We start from the raw sequence: 16,116 nt of genomic DNA, 5'->3' as shown, positions 1-16,116 counted from the left end.
AAGTGACACAAGATTATGTTAGCATAAACTCATAAACATAGCTTAACAGCGCTAAAACATGGAAATTACCACAAATACCACAGTGTGGCTCAAGCCTAGTTCACATTACATGATTTTCACTGCGATTTTGACGTTGCAGAGGATCTTGAGAGCCACCTTGGGTCGGAGGTGAGTCGGCAGATAGTCTGCCACGACGAGTCCTCATGTGTGAACAAGCCTACAAGCAAGTCGCCCCCTCGTCTGAGACTGGGACTGGATATCTGGCATGCTAGAAAACTGGAGAAGTCTGACACGACTGACAAAGAGCATCAGCCAATGAGAGGCGGGATACGTCCCACGTCGGCACGCAGGAGGATGGAAGAAATGTGAGGAGGACAAGCCACAGGGTTGCCAGGTCTGCTTATTAGCTGTGACTTTGGGCTTGTTTCTAAAGTGGAGTTGCTTATTTGGGCTTGCTCTCTAAACGTCACCTTCCTCTATATATACCCATCTAATAAGTTACTTAAACGCATGATAGTCAGTTCTTTTGGGCTTGTTTCCATAGCCCTGGTTGCTTGTTTTCTCCCAAGATCTGGCAACGCTGACAAGCCGGCAAGCAACAACAACAACACAGGATCACGGGGAGCGCATAGTGTTTGGACCCAGGCCCTGGAGGCAGATCTGATTCAACATCTCCAAGTTTGGTGACGTCACCGAGTTATCTGGGGCTCTGTCAGCGAGGGCTCGGTGGAGAAATCTTGTGGTGTGCACACACAGGTCGTAACGCAGTTGGCCAGACTGCCAATGACAGAAACACACATCGCCAGGTATGAACACTCAAAAGATTACGATAGTCTCTGCGACGCAAAATCAGGGTGAACATCGTGTAATGTGAACTAGCCTTTACCTCTCCCACGGAGCACAACAGCAAAAGCGGAGAGGTAAGGCAGGAGACACCCCTTTATAGGTGGGGTACCCAGCAAAGGTGAACATAGGGGTACAGAAACTGAGTATGTGTGTGTCAGCTGTATTCTGTGCAGGTTTATGACTGCTAGTTGCAGCAGCAGCTACTATCAGCAGTGTCCGACTCATAAATAGTGGAAACTCCCCAAAACTTTAAGCTGTCCTCCAGTAATCCTTGTTAATGACCTTGCAAACTTTTTATCTGCCTTTGTAGCATCAAACATGACCTCTTCTTAATTAGTCAGTGCACAAAAAAAAGGGAGTCCCCCTCTCACAATCTCTGAATTCACTCAACTTTAAGAAGTGCTGCACACTCCTTCCAACACAGCTGTTTCCCACTTACTACACGGGGAACATGCAGTGGGAGTTAATATGAACAGATACACACATGATTATCTGCTCATCTGTGCAGCTGGAGCGCGTCTCCATTAAGGTACAGCCTGGACAGGTGGCCGGTCCATGACTCATGTGATCATGATGACTGAAAGAAACCGTCTCATTCACATTCAGGTAAATTGTGCAAAAGGTCGTCCTCTGTGTGTAGCAGGGTACGCCACCCTGAACTTCTGCATTACTAGAACTACACGGTAGATCACAAAGAGTTGACTGGATGTGCGGGTCATCTTCCATATATGCATGACACCATTAGTAACCTGCCATGTGTTTTGGCATCGATTTCTCAGAATTTTACTCACATTTACACGAGTTGCCCGGTTACCTCAGTTTGTGGTTGAGCATGTCAGATGAATTCTGATGTATGAACTTACAACAATTTACAACGTGATGGACAACCACTTCCTCATTTGGACTGTCTTGGTTTCCATTTCTGGGAAATCAAGGTATTGCAGAGGGCACGGTGAGCAGCGGCAACATGCTTTTTTTTTCTGATTGTGGTGGAACTTTTCCTGTTAAGTTCCCTTTTCTCTTGAACAGCTCCTCGTTTGTTCCAGTAATGCAGGACTAATTTCTAGTTTCATCTAATCTAGTTTGTCTAGCAACCATTAGGTGTGACATGAGCAACCAACGAGTCCTGCAAATTAAATTACAAAATACATTGTTGTTAACTGCCTATCAGAGAGACACAGGGGCATTTTCTGACCTGTCGCCCCCAACGGCAGGATGACATTGACTGTCAGTGCCTTTCCAAATCTCTGTTGCAAGAATAAAACCATTTTTTGACCTTGCACAACTGTGGTTACCGTCCCTTCTGCTCAGACATGTGTTTTGCTTGTTGTTACTGTAAGTCACTTCGATATTTGAGCTTCACTCTAAATACTTCTTCCAGTTAAGTAGGAAACATCTGGTTGAACTTTTGAACTTTTGCATGTCAACAGATTGTTTTTTTGGTTGTTGTTTTTCCAATGAGAGCAGAAGAATTATGAAAGCATACTGGAAGCAAATTATTACTATTTCAATATGTCTTACGCATGTCCAAAGTTTAAAAGTTTAGTTAAGTTTAGGCACAAAAACGACTTGGTTCAGGGGATCTTCATCGCATGGTCACAATAATAACCATTTGGTTAAGGGTGGAGAACAATGGTAAATGGATGGTTGAAAGAAACCAACACTGACAGCAGCGTCTGCACAAAAACAGGAAGCAAGCGGTGGTCTCCTGTGTCAAATCCAACCACGACCTCCTGCCTCTGAGGACCATGCGGTTCTATACATCACACTACTTCCTCCTTTGCTCGCTACAGATAAGAGTCATCATTAATAAGCTGGTGGAACATGCTGAAAATCACCAGCCCAGCCGCCAGAAGAAAATGCTGTCACATGCTGTACGTGTCTGCAAACCACAAATACATTACATTTGCATGAATCAACGTTTCTAAAGTGACGTAATGCATGAGCTGACTCTGTTGTCTGGGGGTGGAGGACGTGGTGGATGGCGTGACACCCATGAAAGACCCCTGCTAAGCTGCAGAATACTACAGGCCACTGCTGGAGAGCAGCTGACAGCAAAACTGGTTGTGATTAAGCGAGTCACTGCTGTTTTTCCAGCGTCTTTCAGGCTTGAAAGGTGAGACATCGCTGCTTTTCCTGCCGGGATTGTGCCCCCTCAAACCGGGTATTAAAAGCCAAAACATGATCTTTTTCTACCCATAACCGAGTGTTTTTTTGTGCCTAAACCTCAAGACTTGTAACCAAAGTAAGTAAGTAAAAGGGTGATATACAACAAGAAAGAAATCATAGACAAGAGTAACTACATGAGCCATGTAGTGAAAAGTGCACAACTACCAAAATGATTTGCACACACACCAGAAAAAAGAAGAATTAACACTACACAACAACACACAAAATTTGAAAAGTACACCTCTGGTGCACACAAGTTACCCAAACAGCTGTCTAAACAGGTGCATCTTTAGCTGGCTTTAAAAAGAAACCATAGAGTCAGCAGACCATAGGAGAGCAGGCAGAGAATTCCAAAATTTAGGTGCTACGGCCGCAAAAGCTCGATCACCACTTGTCACTTGTTAACTAATGTGCCATATAATAACGTGCAATGTAACATATCCTTGGTTACGCCAGCATTTTGCAGGCGACTGGGTTGAAATGACAGTTAAAAGCAAAAAAAGAGGATATCTTAATGTTTCTGGAACATTTGTGACTCATTTCTGACTGAATCTAAAGGCTGATAGCGACACACTGAGGAGACACTCTCACCGTCTTTAAGCATCTATTTTTTTGTAACAAATACATGACTTGATTCTTTTAATAGTTTTACAGTATTGCCGAGTTTGATCTGAGTCAGTGTATTTCCTGTTTCATATCCGTGTGAAGTCATTCCTCCGCTGAATGACTCACTGGTCTGGATGAGTGCACCATGCTTACAAAGCTTTTATTAAAACGTGATTTAAAAAAAAAAAAGAGGTGATAGAGTGATTTAGTTTTGCACTTCCACAGAGATGAGACAGATTTAAAAGATTCAAAGCAGCAGAGCTATTCTAAGAATTCTTATTTGTAGTTGCCAGTATGGGTCAGGCCCTTGAAAAACACAGAATCCTACATTTCCCATAATGCAGCACAGTAGGGGATTTCATCAGAGCCTCCCTCCTTGGTAAATATGTCCACACCCATAGATGTGAGCCAGGCTCTCTGATAAAAATGTGTAGTCTCTAAGTCCAGGCAGAGACAATTTCAAGTAAACCAAACTTAAGGAGTGTCCATTTAAGTGCATCTTTCCACAGTAATCATCAGCCTCCCTGTATTTTTATTCCCTGAGTTAAATTACTGTTTATGCACTTTTATCGCAGCACTATATAGCGCAACACAATGCAACAAAAAGCCACCGGTTGAGATGCAAAAAAACACAAAAACAAGACAACAGACACAATGAAACGCAACACTATGCAACACAGAGCCTCAAAGCAACACTGTATACCTAAAATAAAGTAAGTAAAAGTCTTATCAGGGATGTTGCACAAGCCTTTCAACCTTTCACTTTAGTCAGGTGTGTCTCACATCATTTTCCCCGGAGTTCAGCAAGAAAAATCCATTTGGGGAGCGTGAGGCTGTTTAGCAGCCCGAGGAGACGCAGCGGCTTTGATACCTTTGTTTTTGAAGATGTGAAAGCTTTTGATTCTGAAACCTGCGGTAGATTCTGCAACAACACCTGATTTTTAACTTAAGTGGGGTTTAAAAAGGTCTTTCACGGAGATTAGATCTGTTTGTGCGCGTGCCTGCTTCACAGTTTTACAGTGAGTCAAACGGCTGATGAAATATTACAGGGTGGCGTGATGGGGCACATGGCAGGAGAGGAGGAAGTCTTGTGATGGGAGACCTGAACTTGTGTTACAGCTAAACCACAGCTCCATGTGTATTGTGAGGCTGTCACTGCTTTTACTTCTTATTTATCCATTAAAGGCTGTCTTGTTACAGGAGCTTTAACATTACAGTATTGTTAAGGTTTTATTTTATATGGTAAGATTAGAGTTCTATCATTTTAAAACCAGTGTCAGATAAACTGGTAAACACATCCCAGCTGGTCTCGATCTTGTTTGGCTCCCTTTCATGAGAGAATCACTGAATTATGTCCAAACAGAGAAACATTTCAACTGGAAGAGCTCCATTCAGCAGGGGTGCGTTCAATGTACAGCATGTGTACAAGTTTGCAGTGTCTCTCTGGGTAAACAACATGTGTCCTTCTTACAGAGTGCCATGTTTACAGCAGGGTTTTACAGCGTTCTGTAATGGAGGTTAAATTAACAGCAACCATTACACTGTGCTGCCAAAACCATCAATACAACATGGGGTGGATTTCTCCCCATTAAACACATTTAAAGAATTGTTTTTAAGGAAATTACTTAGAGCTACACTTGGTAACTTTCATTAAAATTAATTTGTGTCATATTCACCACATAAACCAGGGGCGGAGAAAAGTGGGACTGATTACCCAAGGCTCAAATTGGCAGGGGGGCCTCGAAAAGACTGGAATGAAAAGTTTGGTTTTGTCTGCACTTTTTAATTTCTTAGTAATTAGTGCTATAACTAAATTAAATTTGGTTGAAAAATTCAGTTGATCTTCCTACTCTGAGGCCCCTCGCAGCCCTTAAAGCAGGGATACTCAACTTGCTTTTGCAAAGTGGAAGGAGACCAGGGGCCAGTTAAACAAACACTAATAATATTTATCAGATAAAATGAATAAACCAGGCAAATACAGTCACAGCAGCTGCACGTAGGTCAGGCGACACAGGGGTGTTTCTAGGATTTGAGGACATTTAGGGCTTTTTTTAACAAACAAGCTCTATTTTGATGCTTTTTTGTGCACTCTGGCACCTTAACTGCATCCAGAGTATTTTGTCCGTGAATTAGAAAATGGTCAGCGGGCCAACTGTCTCTAAACGCAACTAGAGCTGAGAATCTGACTGCTTATGCTGCTGGAGCACAGATGTACACTGTCATGTCTTTCCTAAGAGGCGCAGAGGGAGACATGGATCAACAACCCGGTCTCACTCAGAAGTCGTCAAAATCCAGCGCTTGGGCAGTGACTTCCTGCGTCAGACACTGATGAAAAAAGCCGTCCTTTAACGTCGGCACAATATGCAGCCAGTCGCCATTATAGCTTAAAATGTGGCCGCCATAGTCAGTGGGAAATGCAGCAGGACAAGAACAAAAGTAAAGGGTGGGTGGGTCCAATAAACACAGACTTTCACCTGGGAGAGCAGTGTTCGAGTCCTGTCAGATAATAAAGCCTAACCGTGTTCTTTTTTCCTAAACCCAACCACGTGCATTAGCTGTTGAAGGGGAAAAAAAGGTCAAATTGCAGTGTTGTACCAATGTAGTGCGTTATTTTGAAAGAGACTGTATGTAAACGTTAAATTTCCTGTGAAAACAGAAGTGTATTTTGAAAGAAGACAATGCATGTAACAGGCAGAAGTTGACACGGTGTCCCAGAACGTCAACAACCAACGCACCCAGGGTAACTTCCACGTCGTATATGGACGTGGAAAGCACATGACCAAACGGTAATATGTGACAAGGTCGGACTGAGAATGTGGGATCAAAGGAAGGGCAGGGGGCCCACAGAGGCTGCTTATGCATAGGGCCCAGGATTTGGTGCTACACCCCTGTCTGAAACTGTCACTGTATTCTGAAACATGTACATGACAATGATAATATGCTAAAAAGAAACAGCATTCGCTAGCATCAGACTGTCGTGCAACAAAAACAACCATTTAGAGCCAAGGAGTCAGTCACTGCTTGTGTGAGGTCAAACTGTCAAACTAGTCAGCGCTGTTTAAATATAAATAGAGATTCTGTTAGTGTATTGCCTGTTTCTCACCTCAAATGTTCTTAGGAACCTATTTCAGTGAACTGCAGCAGTAAAATGACAAAGTTTGTGACCCGGTCACCATGTTGAAAACAGTCGAGCCACGGCAAAGCACCGCCCACTGACCGGGTCACAAGCTTCCTCATCTTCCAGCTAAACAGTACACTAAAATATGCGTCTGACAACATTTGAGGTGAGTAATAGGCAAAACAACAGAATCTGGATTCATATTTGATCAGCGCTGCCTAGATTGACAGTTTGACCGCAGTTTGACATGACTGATAGCTGCACTAGAGACTCCTCAGCTCTGATTGGTTGTTTCTGTCATGCAGTAAGGCCAATAAAAGCGCTACAAGGCAATAAAACAGGCAGAGTAGTGTGATTTTTTTTTTTCCCACAGATTGGTGTCTCATTTCATGCTGTGTGAACAACAACAACAACAACAACAAAAGCAACAACAACACTGGTCTAAACTGTGTTGCACTATTATCACTGACGCCGCCAGAACGTTACTGAGGTCATGAGTCCAAGTTAACCCAATCCAACCTTTTTATATTTAATTTGCTTTTAAGTCAATTCACAAAAATGTTCTGCAAAATTTGATTTAACAGTGCGATATTATAAATGCTGTTTCAAATCTGTCTCCACACTGAACACTATTATGGTAAGGAAATTTAATTTAATTTTAATTTTATGTACTTTATTAATCCCCGAGGGGAAATTCAATTTTTTCACTCTGTTTTTTTGTCAATTACACACAGGTCCGAACACACACATGCACAAACAGGACCTATACATGCACTAAGTGGAGAGATGTCAGAGTGGGCTGCCCATGACAGGCGCTCAGAGCGGTTGGGGGGTTCGGTGCCTTGCTCAGGAGCACCTCGGCAGTGCCCAGGAGGTGAACTGGCACCTCTCCAGCTACCAGTCCACGCTCCATATTTTGGTCCGGACGGGGACTTGAACAGGCGACCCTCCGGTTCCCAACCCAAGTCCCTATGGACTGAGCTACTGCCGCCAAATATTATAATCATAATAATGTTGGCCTAAAAGTAAATTTAAAATAAAATACTGAGACTGAAATCTTCCCCTAATATACCCAATTGAGTTTAGAATGTAAACCCTGAAAGCCCCCGAGGTTGCTAAAACCACCAAAATACACAAACTACAGCCCTGATTACTTTTTTATGATTTTAAAAGGTTGTCACCACATGAGGCAAAGTGCAGCCTGCATCCAGAGCCCTGTTTGAATATGAAGAGCTGCTGCAGTCAGAGAGTATCAGATCTGATGTTGTTCACTCTTGACATTCTTTCCACGCACATAATTAAACTTGGCAAACTTAATTTCTCTATAAAAATCACAAATCATCCTAAACCAGAAAACATCTCTACACAAACCCCTGAAGAGTGTCTAATAAGAGTCATTTAACTTTTCTCAAACCGAAGGAGAACAACAGCGTCTTTTGTCTGGGGGAATATCATGAGACAGAATAACACTGAATCTCGCTCTGACTCACTGAATGACGTGTGTGCTCTGCTAACTGCCAGCGATTATATGTTGTGTGAGACAAACCTGTCATTAACCCAGAGGGCACAGAGGCAGCAGCAGCAGCGCGGGCTGAGCACCAAACTTCCCAGAGCAAAGTCAAAACTGTTAATTTGGGATCTCCAATATTCAACACGGTTGAGTGACTTCAAAGTCTAAAAATAAATCCATTTCAGAGCAAGTGTTTCTTAATGATTTGGCGAGAAGACGGAATTCTGACTCAAAGCGTTCATACGCAACAGTTCTGTATTTTTCTGGGGTAAAAGTGGCTGACAGGTATGAGCACTTTGCCCCTTTGCCCTCACAGACTTGCATGATATCTGTCACACTTACATGTCACATTTAGTGAGAAAAAAAAAGAGGCACAGGATATGTAGTAAGAAAGGGAAGATAAGGCGATGCACTTGTGACTGTGTGAGCCAACACAGGGCATGAAAGAGCTGATAAAACCTCCAGTTACCAAGCAAATATCCATGTTACTGAAGCATGTGGGCCTTTCTTCAGCTAAAACCCTTTTTGCACAATATAACCCAGAGACATCAAGTGATTTGAAACTATTGCAGCGGCCGTCTGTGATTTTGATGCATTACAAAGAAATCCTACCGTGCAAATTCCTCATGTGCTGCTTTCTGTTGCAGACAAAGGGTCCTGTGTAACTGTCCCAACATTCATGCATGGTCATCCTCCTGTCATAAAGACATAAAGACATGAGAGGGAGAGTTTTAACACATATGTGAAAAAGTCACATCAGAGCCTTAAACAAGTTTATAGGACACAGAAAGAAAAATGTTTAACATACATACATGTTCACTTTTATCCACTTGGTCTTAAGATGAGTTCATGGTCTGGAGGATTATACAAGCTATGAAAGAGCAGTAAAAATGAAACAAAATTAGACTGTAAGGCTGCTACATGACATGCTTCTCCCCTGACAGTACTTCCCCCAAACTAACACACCTGCTAATCATTGCTATTTGCTTTGAAGTCCACTCATTGTTGGTTTGTGAGCTGCTGTGCAAAAATCCACACTTCACCGGTTTCACAATAAAGCAGAAATGCCATGACAGTAATCTCTAGGCAACTTACTGAAACTCAGCTGGCAGCAGGCTCTGGGCCTGTGTGTAGCATTTCCTATTAGAGGAGCAGGGCTTTGTGGGATGTTGGAGCTGTAAACAGGAAGTAAAGTTGAGCACGCGAGCCAGTACAGGAAGTGAATCAGTCAAACAGAATTTATCATTTCCAATAACCCAGTTCAGTTTGTTGCCTTTTACAGTAAGTTGCAGGTATGCAGAGACAATGGGCACCACTTTAACGACACCATGCAAATTGTTGTTTGCATTTTGTCTCGTGTTGATAGTGATACCTCTCACTGTTATTCCAACAGAGATATCAGATGAATCCATGGACATAAATCTTTAAAAACCGGTCACACATCTTTAATTTCATTTTCAAAATACTTTAAAAAATGTCTCAGCACTGTAGTTTAGCTGTAGTAGTAAACAGTGCATTTGTTCCGGACTATTTCCAGCCACAGATTAATACACATTTGGTGCAGTACCGAGTGTAAACAGCAGCAGGATGGTGTACGTGTGACTGACTAAAAATAAACCACAGCTGCCATGTTCATTGTAGTGAAGGAACATGTTAGCCAGTGCAACAGTGATGCTCATTGATGTGTTTTAATAGTTTTGGACACACACATGCAGTACAATGCTTCACGGATCAATTCATTATTGTTTTTGGGCTTTGAGGGAATTAGAAAACAATGGAGTTGTAAAGTGGGAGGAGTGAATAGTCCCATTCATTTTTCCCATAGACCATGATACATGAGTCACAGGTGGAGAACCTCTGCAGCTCAGTTCGGCATGAAACTGTCATGGTTAAATCACCAGTGCTGAAGGTTAACAACTGTGTGACAAAATAAATGGTTCACTGAACAAAATGTAAAAATTCCAATATTGTGCACTTAAAAAAATGTTGGGTAAATTAACTCCAACTTCCAAGGTGCATTTTGAAAAGAAACATCCAGTCACCAAGCTTCAAATTCAGTCTTTTTGCACTTCTAATGGCAGGTGGGAGCTAAAGAATATGGTGCAGGACCTAAATCAATTCCCTTTTGGATTATGGGTGAAATCTGGATGAATTCAGCAACTAGGGAGCTGCGTTTTGTTCCCAACTACAATGACGACAGGCCAATTGTGTAAGGTAGTTATGAGGGGCCCCAACGCCAGATTTTGCATCTGAACTAGTTACCATGTATTGTGTCATCCATTCATTTTCAGGATGTTTATCCAGGTCGCAGGGGCAGCAGACCAAGCAAAGCACCCCAGACATCCCTCTCACCAGCGATGCTTTCCAGCTCCTCCTCAGGGACCCCAAGGTGTTCCAAGGCCAGATGAGATATGCAATCCCTCCAGCGTGTTCTGGGTCTGCCCCGGGGCCTCCCATCTAAAAAACAAAAAAGGCACCACTTGTGTATTTTTGAGGTGGCAATCTGAATCACTCAAGGGCCCCTCACCCAATGGGCCCCTGTGCATATGGGCACGGCCTGCGCTGTCTATATTTACACCCCTGCCACACGCTCTGAATTCACTTCCACTGTGATTTGCATCTGTGACTGGCCTTTTCTCCATGGAAACAGCAGGTTGAAGCCTGAAGCACCTAGCACCTTATGCTCCTTGCACCCTGTTGCACAGCGTGTCTGTCTTTATGTGAGACTGTACTTTGTGTATTTTAATGTATTTTGGGCTGCTGTGACAATGAAAGTTCCCCCCGAGGGATTAATAAAGTACCTACCTACCTAGACGGTTTGTAAACTCTCATTTCAAGTCATGGATGGCAGAGAATTTCCTACAGCTCAACCAGGACAAAACTGAGGTTTTAGTTAGAGGTCCTGAAGGCCAGAGAGAGAAACTTTTACCAAAACTACAGGATCTTAAACCAACCCAATCAGTAAAAAATTTGGGCGTGACTTTTGACTCTGAGCTGAATTTTATCCCACATATCAAAAATATAACAAAAATAGGTTTTTATCACCTTAAGAACATAGCCAGAGTCCGCCCGTTTCTCTCTCAGGTCAGTACGGAGGTGCTAATGCATGCTTTTATTTCCTGTCGCTTAGATTACTGTAATGCCCTGCTCTCTGGTCTTCCCAAAAAGAGTATTTTAAATCTCCAATTATTACAAAACTCAGCCGCACGTCACGTAGAGTCGCTGCATTGGCTCCCCGTCCGCTTCAGGAACGATTTTAAGATTCTCTTACTCGTTTTTAAATGTCTTAACGGCCTTGCGCCCTCTTATTTATCTGATCTGCTTTTACCATATCAACCCTCGCGGACCCTGAGGTCCTCCGGCACTGGCCTTTTAACCATACCAAAACCCAGAACAAAAACCCATGGTGAGGCAGCATTTAGCCACTATGGCCCCCACCTGTGGAACAGCCTGCCGGAGAGCCTCAGGACTGCAGAGACTGTTGATATTTTTAAAAGAAGATTAAAGACACACCTTTTTAATCAGGCTTTTAACTAATATTTTAAACTCTTCTTATGTTCTTATCTGGTTCTATCCTACTTTATGTTGCTGCTTTTATCTTGCTTTTTAAGATGATATTAATCTTAATTTTTTGTTTTTATTTATCACTGGTACTGTATCTATTCTATTTTATTTATAATCTTACGTATTTTATTTTTGGTACTGTATTTATTTTATTTTATTTATTCTTTTAGTCCTATTTTATGCTTTTAGTCTTTAGCTTTTAACTCCAGTGTTTCCTCAGGGGGGTCCTCCACACTGGGAGCTGTGTCGGGTCTGCTATTGGGGGTGCTGTCCTTGGGTCCCTTCGGCCCGGCCGGCTGGGGGCTCCTCCCTTCGATGTGGGGGTCCACCTGTCTGTCGGAGTCGGGGGGCCTGGGTGCTGGTCCCCCCCGATGGCACGGCCTGCGGCTCCTCCCAGTGTGGACGGCCCCAAAGGTGGCGTTTCCTTGATCCTCAGTGCCATGCCATGTCTCCCTATTGTGTGTGAGTGTGTGTGTGTGTGTGTGTGTAGTATGAAGGGTGGGAGGGAGGGGCTTTCTTTCTTTGTAATTGTTTTTCTTTCTTTAATTGTGTTAGTTGCTTTTAATTCTGTAAAGCACTTTGTGTTGCATGTCCGTGCAGGAAAAGCGCTCTACAAATAAAGTTGATTGATTGATTGATTGATTGATTGATTGATTTAAAGCCTCAAGTTCAGCATTTCTGCCATCACCATCTTGGTTTTTTTGGAGCCAGAAGTGACCATATTTGGATGCGAGGGTGGAGCTGTGGAGGAGTGAAGGGTGGATCTGACTCATAAACTGTGTATAAAGATGCTTAAAAGTAAAGATTATTAAATACAGAATGCTGGAAAATATCAAATATAAAAAGCACAGAAGGTAAAATATGAAATGTTAGCAGAGGCCGAATATCTAAATAAATACAAATGCAAATTGTGCAAGGTTAACGTAACCAGTACCTGAGTGACATTCCAGCAGCCTAAACACAGATGATCAGGTGAGTATTCAGTGCGTTCCAACCTGCCGTCACTGGTAGGAGTTGAATAACCTGATGGCCTGGGGGACAAAAGACGTTCTTAGTCTGTCTGTTGAGCAGGACTGGGAGAGAAGTCTGCCACTGAACATACTCCTCTGCTTAGTGAGTGGACGGTGCAGACAGTGGCGGTCATTGTCCATGATGGAAAGCGGTTTGTTAAGGGTCCTTCGATCTGGAAGCGACATACAGTAAGGGAGTCCAGCTCTCCTGCCGCTGCAGCACACCACCACATCAAAACTTTTTTTTGTACCAGGCTGTAGACATGTTTATTTTACTGCTGTACTGTTGGCCATTCTAACATGGAGGTCTGTGGGGACTGACTTGCTCTTGGAGCAAACCTCAAGTGGCCATAAAAGAAAGAAAAGAAGAAGAAAAGACTTTAAAGAGACAGTTCAGCCCAAAATCAAAAATACAGATTTCTCCACTTCCCTGTAGAGCTATTTATCAGTCTAGATAGTTCTGCTGTAAGTTGCTTAGTGTTGGAAATATCAGCCATAGAGCTGTTTGCATCTCCTGCGAGCTCACCTAGCACCACTGAGCTAGCTAATGTCACAGCTCAGCTAAACCTCTTGTCAATGAGTAGATGTACGCCTCCTTCTGTGTGGTGATACAGTTGGCGAGTGTAGCTCGGTAGAAAGAAAATAGTTCCTACATGAAACTGCTCACAACAAGGTCTGTGGATTATCTTGAGTAACTGAGTCATGACTTCTGGAAAGAGACATTGATGTTGAGTTTTTAAATGTATTCATTTGGCACTTTGAGTCAAGTGCCATCTAGTTCCATTGTACTGGAGAGAAGACAGATATCTCTATGGCCGATATCTCCAACACTTGGCAACTCACACCCAAACAATCCGGATTGACAAATAGCGCTACAGGTAAGAGGAAAAATATGCACTTTTAATTTTGGGGTGAACTGTCCCTTTAAAGAACCAACCTGAGTGCATGATTTGGCTGAGTATACTTGGACCTGTACTCCTGGTTAGTGAATAGTCGGCTGTTTTTGGTGTAATTACTTGAACACCATGTGCCTTCTTGCCAAGAGATCGATATCATCTCATATTTATACAGTAAATATTAAACTACAGCCAGAAGCCAGGTGGCAAAGCTCGGCATATTAAACAAGCAAATTATAAAATTTGTGAGCTTTAGAGGTGTTGGAGGCTGTATTTTGTCACCTTGGGACGGAGCCAGTCTAGTTGTTCCCCCCTCTGTGCATTTCCTTTGTGCTCAGCGAAGGAAACTGGCTGCAGTTTCCTATTTACTGTGCAAACATTCAAGTGGCATCAATCGTCTCGGCTAATTCTTGGCAAGAAAGCGAATACAATACTTATTAAGGTGTCCCTTTAAGTTTAAATGATTTTATTTGGCTCATGTTTTGGATGATTCATTTGAATGGTTCACTAATAACTGGTTGATTTTATTTGTGCAGATTAATTCTGATTAGCCTGCAGGTGTTTTATCACTAGTCGGTCTCTGCATGATTATTTTGTCCAGGTTGGGTGTGTTTGATTTGGATCCTGTTTGGGCTCTCTGGCAGAGGCTGTTTTGGTGTTTAGTGGTTGGGTTTACTCTGACATGTTTTGTCCTGGCCACATTTTCCCGTAATTAGTCTAATGGTGCGGCGTGGTCTCCCGTGCGTATCAAGTTAGTTTGGACTAGTTTGAGTTAAATTGGTTGTGTCTGCTTGTGCTCGTACAGCTGTCCCCTGCTGTGGGTTGTTTAAGTTGGTTTTAGTTTGGCTTGCTTGTGGTTTGTCCCCTCTTACGCTTGGATTTGTTAGGCTGCCTCTGGAGCGCCTGGCTTAATTTGCCTCAGTGACTCTGGTGGTACATGACAGTCTGAGCTGCTGCTGCGGAGCTGCATATCTGCTTCACCAAGGCTGATGTAACACTGAGCCAAAGAGCTGCAACACTGCACCCGACACTGCAGTGCAGCTCACATATAGAGATGCTTTGATACGAGACAAAAACAGCCTCATATACTGTATGTGCATGGACACACACACTCTCACACACACACACACACACAATTCTCTCAGAAAGCCACAGCCCTCTGAAGCCTCCTTTCTTGCAGCTCTCTTCAAAGGGACATCACATATCATAGGAAGTACTCTACATTTTAATGAGGATGTGTGAATGAAATTTTTAGGAGAAAGGATCAAGGTCACATGATGTAAGGAAACATAGCATAGATCAAAAATGTTGCAGGAGAAATGTGAATAACCAGCTGCCCTACAAACAACTCAAACTATATTTTAGCACTGGGCTACAGTCAGCGTTTGACTCTGTGGGTGGGTGACAGTGTGGGCGTACTTCCACTCACACTGACTGTTGATGAGACCCAAGACTTCCTTTAAACAAAGACTCTCCTTCACCTTATGCTGACAGTGTGCAGCTCTTTTTTCTTTTACCTTCTCTTTCTGATGCCACACACACAGATATATGACTGAGCACTGTGCTGTAGCTGTGTTTCTCATAATTAGGGCACAAAGCTGTGCCATATGTCTGTGTTGGATGTGTATTCCTTACTTTCTTTGGCTGAGTAGGAGGTGGTTTGTCTCTTCATTACTTCTGCTGTCATTTCAGACCCCAGCAGTGTCCTCTGTGTGTTCCTGCTTCTGCCCATCGTCTGATCTTCCACCTGCTCACACAGCTGCCTCTCATTACCTCCTAATCCCCCACAGAGTCACACTCTACACCTGTCCAGCTGCTCAATGGCCCAATTTTGGATCCAAATAAAGTCCTTTAAATTGAATAACATGGACTTTGGTTTACTTTGACATGCAAATTTAAATCAGATCTTTAAAATCTAGTTGAAACACTTGGGCGTGGCTGCCGGCCTCCACCCACACCTCTCTCATTTGTTGCTGGATCAGGAGAAAGAGGATGAGGAGAAAATTAGTAACTCATACATAATTATGCTGTTCAAGCTCACACCTCCTGATATGATACTGCTCTACCAGCTATGAGCCAACAGTGTGGTTCGCTACTCCCCCTCAATCCCATTTGATTGGATAAATGAATGTACACGCCCTGAATTTAAAGATGAGTCATCACCCATACATGTACACTTTCCCCTTTCTTAAATATATTTATATTTTTTAATTATCATATTTATCTTACTATATAATGACGAAAACTCTGTGTCTGTGTGTCTGTTCCATGTTTTTCTCCTCACTGACTTGGTCAATCCATGTGAAATTTGGCACAGTGGTAGAGGGTCATGGGAGGATGTGAATGAAGCAATATTACATCAGTTGGCCAAAGGGGGGCGCTATAGCAACCGATTGA

At 42.9% G+C, this 16,116-nt stretch overlaps 1 long non-coding RNA gene across 3 annotated transcripts in view; it reads right to left on the bottom strand.

Annotated features, from left to right (window-relative positions):
* LOC126406561 (uncharacterized) overlaps positions 1–9,202 on the bottom strand; it is a 62,812-nt gene extending 53,610 nt beyond the window's left edge. For all 3 annotated transcript variants that reach the window (XR_007571719.1, XR_007571720.1, XR_007571721.1), the window contains exons 1-2: positions 9,062–9,202; positions 8,862–8,944 (exon numbers count right to left, since the gene is read on the bottom strand). This is a non-coding gene — a long non-coding RNA (uncharacterized LOC126406561). The remainder of the gene's footprint in view (positions 1–8,861; positions 8,945–9,061) is intronic.
* Positions 9,203–16,116: the final 6,914 nt, after the last annotated feature.

The sequence above is a fragment of the Epinephelus moara genome, chromosome 19 (assembly GCF_006386435.1).
Source record: "Epinephelus moara isolate mb chromosome 19, YSFRI_EMoa_1.0, whole genome shotgun sequence".
Taxonomy (NCBI): domain Eukaryota; kingdom Metazoa; phylum Chordata; class Actinopteri; order Perciformes; family Serranidae; genus Epinephelus; species Epinephelus moara.
The sequence above is the reverse complement of the archived record's forward strand: the minus strand, read 5'-3'. Positions and strand labels throughout refer to the sequence as shown.